The sequence below is a fragment of the Suncus etruscus genome, chromosome 2 (assembly GCF_024139225.1).
Source record: "Suncus etruscus isolate mSunEtr1 chromosome 2, mSunEtr1.pri.cur, whole genome shotgun sequence".
Taxonomy (NCBI): Eukaryota; Metazoa; Chordata; class Mammalia; order Eulipotyphla; family Soricidae; genus Suncus; species Suncus etruscus.
Genome location: NC_064849.1, coordinates 143797524 through 143803897, shown reverse-complemented (window position 1 = coordinate 143803897; position 6374 = coordinate 143797524). Strand labels below are relative to the sequence as shown.

General features: G+C 35.0%; 1 pseudogene; it reads right to left on the bottom strand.

Annotated features, from left to right (window-relative positions):
* Nucleotides 1-3839: 3839 nt before the first annotated feature.
* Nucleotides 3840-5103, bottom strand: LOC126001890 (nascent polypeptide-associated complex subunit alpha-like; annotated as a pseudogene).
* Nucleotides 5104-6374: the final 1271 nt, after the last annotated feature.

Genomic DNA, 6374 nt, shown 5'->3' with positions numbered 1-6374 from the left:
ACTACTTATTTAAACATCTAAGAAACTGACAAAACATTATTTGAAAGTTATTGTTTTTAATGTAAACAACCCCTGATGGACAAATATAAATGAAATAAGAAAGCTTAGGTCTTGATTTAAAAGGAATTTACTCCCAGCACCTCCACTTCTCAAGAGGTTAAATGATAATTTTTTTTGTTCTGATTACATTTTAATCCAGATAACAGGGGACTTTGCACATCTAATTCAGACTTTCTGGTAAGGCTCAGCTTGTCACAATGTATAGCTTTCTTTCCTTTGATAAGGTCAGTTTGCCAAAAAGAACAAAGTGCATATGAGTAATACATTACTCAACCACTTGTATACATACATCTATTTTTCTTACCAGGTCTCAGTATTCAGAAAGGTACAGACATGGCACCATGATAAAAAGGGTCATTTAAAAGACTTCGCAGAGGCTCTGTACTGTGAAGGATTGAATTTTCACTTGAATGCCTACATTTTCACATCTTTTTCTTTGCAGAAATATTCCTTTTGAATTGTCAGACTGCAATTGGGTAGAGATTTTTTTAAAGTCACTGACCAGGAATATATAAAATATTAGAAGGCATTTGTCCCAGTGGAAGAACACAGTTTACTGAAAAGTAGTAGGTGATTATTAAGAAGTTGTATAACTTTGCCTCTTCAGATTGCAGAGCTCTTTTTGAAAAGATCCTCAAGTGTAATCAAAGTGAACACTAAAGTATGTCACTTCTAATGGCATACAATTTAAATGACTTATGAAATCATTAGCCACAAAGCCACCCACTTGACAGTTTTTCATAATCACACCCAATGCATAATTTGAGGAATATTTCATGTAATTTCAGTGTATTTGTTTTCTATTTACTTCAACATTTGATCAAAATATTATGAAAGATGAGCTTATGACAAATTATTTAATTCTCTAATTTTTTCTTGGTGATTCTAAATCTGACCCAAAGGGAATTAATACCAGAATTCCATTAAAACTATCTCTTTTGAATTTGGGTTATTGAGAAAATAATATTTTCTTAATCTTGTCTTTTCCCCAAAAGTCTATCTATAAATGGAAGACAACATGGAGGCTGTATTAATCTCAAAACATTTTTAATATTAACATATACAGTAGCGTATTTATCAGACAATCAGCCCACAAGGGAATTTATTAACCATTCTTATACCCACCTCTTTGTAACATTTTTTCAAAATTATGCTTCACTCCTCAATTTTCCTCCTAGCTAAATTGCTTGTGATTCTGCAGACAAATTCGTTCTCTACAGGGCAGGGGGTGATGGCGCAGTGGTAGGGTGTTCGCCTTGCACGCAGCTAATCCGGGATGGACCTCAGTTTGATCCCCCAGCATCCCATATGGCTCCCCAAGCCAGGAGCGATTTCTGAGCAAGTAGCCAGGAATAATCTCTGAGTGTCACCAGGTGTGGCCTAAAAAATAAACAAACAAAAAACAGTTCTCTAGGATGTCCAGTGCTATCTTGCTACCTTCTGGCTTGCTTTTAATAAAGCTGTTTCTCTTTGGTTCAACCAAACTTTTAAGGTCACAAATTTTAAATATCCCCAATTCGGAGAAGGTAGAAACAGAACTTTGTTTTAAAAATACACTAAGGTACTTCATATTGGTTGGGTTTTCTGTAGCATAGTGTTAATTTAATTCAGTTAAATTTAATAATTATTTCTTAATTTCTTAATAATTATTTCTTAATTCTAAGTACATGCATCCTACTAAATATTGTACTGATATGAGAATAAATGAATAAGACAACTTCTCTACACCTAAGAATTCTACAAGTCCCTAAAAAAGAAAAGTACAGTCATAATGAAAGATAGACTATGATAGAAAAAGAATAGGAAGTCAAAAATTCTGTTAGAACAAATCAATTAAAATTTCTTCTAGCTGAATTAAGAAAGACATGTAGAGGAGAAAACATTTAAACACAGATTGAAAATTAAATCAATTGAGGTAGTAGCAGAAGAGGAACAGAAATAGTATGATTGAATTAATACATTCCAACATGAAAATAACAAAAGAAAAAGAAATCAAGGTGAGAAAATGCAAGATATTTTTGAATAATATGCAGCACTAATCGAGGCTCTCGAGCCGCATGAGGCTCCCAGCCAAATGATTGCGGCTCTTTGCCTCTTATCATTCTTTTGTATACTGTGGCTCTTTGCCAAGTTTGGATTTTGCTCTGCTGCTTCTGAGGAGGGACCTCTGAGGAGAGATCTCAGGCTGCGTCCTCCCGTCTCCCATCCCTCGGAAACAACTGCACGGGCCAGCGAGTGGGGGACTCGTGTGTCACATGTTGGGTCACATCTTACCGTTAGTTCTTAGTGTGGAGGACGCAGCACACCCTCACCATCACTGCAGGATTTTGACCCTCACTCAAAATGGCAAAATGCAATATGTGTTTAATAGATTATTGTTAAAATTATATGTGAGTGTTTGTCTGTTTTGGCAGGTCACTGCGTGGTGTGGCTCTCTGACTCTCACAGTTTAAATTTTTGGCTCTTTGTGTCGAACTTGTTCGCCACCCCTGACATACAGTATCAGGTGCTTAAGGTAAGTTGCTTAAGGAGGAGTGATGGAAGAACGAATGATTCTCTGAATGTTTTCTACTCATTATTGAGTTCAGAGTTTGGTTGAAATTCTAAAGGTAATAGCAAAATTTTGTGTAAGAGAGTGATTAACAAAACTGTGATTTTTACTTTTTAGGTTCACATCATGTCTTCTCAAACTTTTAGTTTTACATATATGACTAAAGAATTTTTCATGAACTTTTTGTTTAGGGGTCATATAAGAAGTGCTCAGAACACAATCCTGGCTCTGCTGCCAGATATTATATTGGCCTTTGTGGTCTATATGGAGTACCGGTATGAAACCTGGGTCTACTTATGCAAGGCAAGTGCCCTAACCACTGTACTGCCACTCTGGTCCCAACTTGAACTTTAATTTTCTTTTTTCTTTCTCCAATTGGAACTAATCAGAGTGATAAAGAAGTTAAAGACAATACATGCTACACACAAGTTTTCAGTCTATTTGTGACCCAAACTAGAAAACTTTATAATGACAATAATGGTTTTGTGACTCCAAGTCTGAAAAGTTGAATAGTGTTATTTTAGAAACATATTCAGAACATTCAGAATAGTTATGAGTTGTATGGAATAAAAAATATTTAGATTTCTATAAAGCAGAATTAAACACCTTGTTTATATTATATATAACCAGTTTTATTTCTCCAGTTTTAAGAAATAAATTTGCAAATTAACTTCAAGTATAGACAATAGTTTTGTTATATATGTTGTCTGGAAAAGTGGTAAGGAGTAAAATATATTCATTCCTTAGTAAACAATACCATCATATTACTCAAGTTTACTGTTTGTTAAGCTCTACCCAATGCCATGTAATTGCCTCCATAATTTTAAATTTTCTTTGTTAGTTTTTGTGTCACACCCAATGGCTCTCAGGGGTTTCTCCTGGCTCTGCACTCAGAAATCACTCCTGGCAGGCACGGGGACCATATGGGATGCCAGGATTCTAATGATCATCTGTCCTGAGTTGGCCACATGCAAGGCTAACACCCTACAGCTATGCTATCTCTTCAGTCCCCTTAATTTGAATCTTTAGGTTTTGGACCACTGATGAGCATGTTGAGAGAGTTCTTAGGCCTATGCTCAAGAGTTATCCTTGGCAAAGCTAAGAGGATCACATGTGGTGCTGGGAATTCAAACCTGGGTCTGCCACATGCAAAGCAAGTGCTTATCACCTACTGTCTCTTTGGATCCCTGTCATATTTATATTATAAACATATTTATAACTAACTAAATTTTTTACACAACAAGAAGCCTTAACTTTATTAATGATAGAAACAGTACAAATTTCAAACCAAGCTTTAATTACTCTTTTGAAACACCAAAAGAAGGTTCTCTATTTTTCCAGATGGTTACATTGTTAATTCCATAAAAGCATTTATAATTTCATTACTGTTGTTCTTCAGGGCTTGGACTGCCTTTGCTCTTGACATATTCACTTGTGACATGACCAATTCTATATCCTTAACTTCCAAACCCGTTTCATCAACCTCTTCCTCTTTACATTACTCTGTACAGTCGAAGTCTATGTATTTTCCTGAATGCTTGAGACAGCTTCACCTTGAACTTTGAATTTCTCAGCAGCTGCTAGCTGTGCTTGCTGAAATAATCTTCAGTCTTTGTTTCCTCCCAAAACTATGTAGGTATCTGAAGCTGGGCTCTAATAGACATCTGGTTTTGTGATGATAAAGAGGATTTTCTTAGTTTTACGAATTGTGACTGTAACATCTTTGTAACCTGTTGAAGACTCAGTTTGGATATAGCCTTCCTTGCCTTCTTTTCCTCTCCAACTCTGTTTTACTTTACTGATTCTCCATCATTATCAGCTGTTACTGCCAGCTGAGTTTTCTGTGTGGTTGCCTGTATAAAATCCACTTCCTCAAGTTCTGGTACCAGTACTCATCACTGTTAGATTCTGTTCTAGATTCTGTCTCAGCCCAGGGCCTTGACAACTGCTGCTCTGTGGCAGGGACGGTTTTTGTGCACTAGGTATTTTATGTGGGGAACACGGAACCAAGTTGGGAGCAGAAAGAGGCATGTAAAGATATATACAACTAAAACTTTTCCACAAATTGTTATGCTACTCTTATGGAAAATAAATTTTATTTTGAAGAATGAAATGGAAACACTGAAATGGAAGAAAAGATTGAACACAATAGACAGATTTTAGATCAATATTATTTTAGACAAAACATTATTGTGTATGAAAGTAATAGTGAAAATAGGGCCAGAATGATAGCACAGTGAATAGGGCATTTGTCTTGCACACAGCCAACCTGGGTTTGATCCCTAGCAGCCATAAGTTCTCCCGAGCCTGCCAGGAGTGATTTTGAGTGCAGAACCAGGAGTAACCCCTAAGCACCACTAGATGTGACCCCCAAACCAAAAAACTTAATGAAGATGAGCTACAATTATATTGATGAACATTATTTGTATAGTAAAATTATATTATATTCATTATGCTGATGATTTTTGTTCAATTATTACACATTTAGCCATTGTGAAAGCTAGGTAACAAGATTAACTATTGCATAATTGAATTAGTGACCTCACATTTATACTACAATGAAAAACTAGGAGGACTGTGATCACAAAGCAATTGAAGGAAAAAATGGTATTCTATTTATATATAAGAATTGAGAATTGAGAATTGAGGGCCCGGAGAGATAGCATAGCAGCGTTTGCCTTGCAAGCAGCCGATTCAGGACCAAAGGTGGTTGGTTCGAATCCAGGTGTCCTATATGGTCCCCCATGCCTGCCAGGAGCTATTTCTGAGCAGATAGCCAGGAGTAACCCCTGAGCAACGCCGGGTGTGGCCCAAAAACCAAAAAAAAAAAAAAAAAGAATTGAAAATTGCAATCCGTTATATACAAATTTTAAGATTGAAATATTAATCTTTTGCAATTTAAAAAATATTTTAAATATGAAAATAATGGTACTAATTTAGATATTTTCTCTTGACATGAAAGGTCAACTTCAGTTTACAAAATCTTATTTCTCCTTGTAATAGAAGTTGCTATACTTAAAAAGTTATAATCTAGGATGGGAACATACTGGTAATTGTAATCTTTGCAAATGTAATATATTGACAGACACTACAACCAGACAAACGGGTATATGACTCATATTTTCCCATTTCATAAAATGTATTATATGGCTTTATTTTAATAGTCTTAAATTTAGACAGCTAAGTCAATTCTAAACTTTTTTGCCTTCAAATAATATAGTCCTACTAGGAATTTCTATTGTTAGATCTCAATCTGAAGATTTGAAAGAAACAGAATATTAGTCAATATCTATTCTTCTGAAGAATTCTATGAATTTCTCTATTGCTTAATACCCTCAGATCCCAAGAATTCTCACTCTCACTATCCAATTTCAGAAGAGATATCACATTTGTATTATATTGTCTTGCTATTTTACCAACACATCTTATTCCTACCAAGAATAGTCTTCTAAGGACTCAGAAATATTTTACTTAATTTTTAAGATTTTCGCATCCTACTTCTTCCTGGTACTTATCTTGTAATACATTTCTTTCTTTGTATCTTAGACAATTCCAATATCACAAATAGTAGGCTGCTTATATAAAACAATTCCAAAACCACCTAATCTCTGAAAGTACCATTAGATATTGGTTTCCTTATTAAGTGTTTATTTGTAACTTATAAGTTCAGAAAAAATGTCTCCCTATTCTTCCGAAGTGTACCAAAACATGGCCTGTCATATTTTAATGTAAAAAATTCATTAATACTTATTAGGTAGTTATG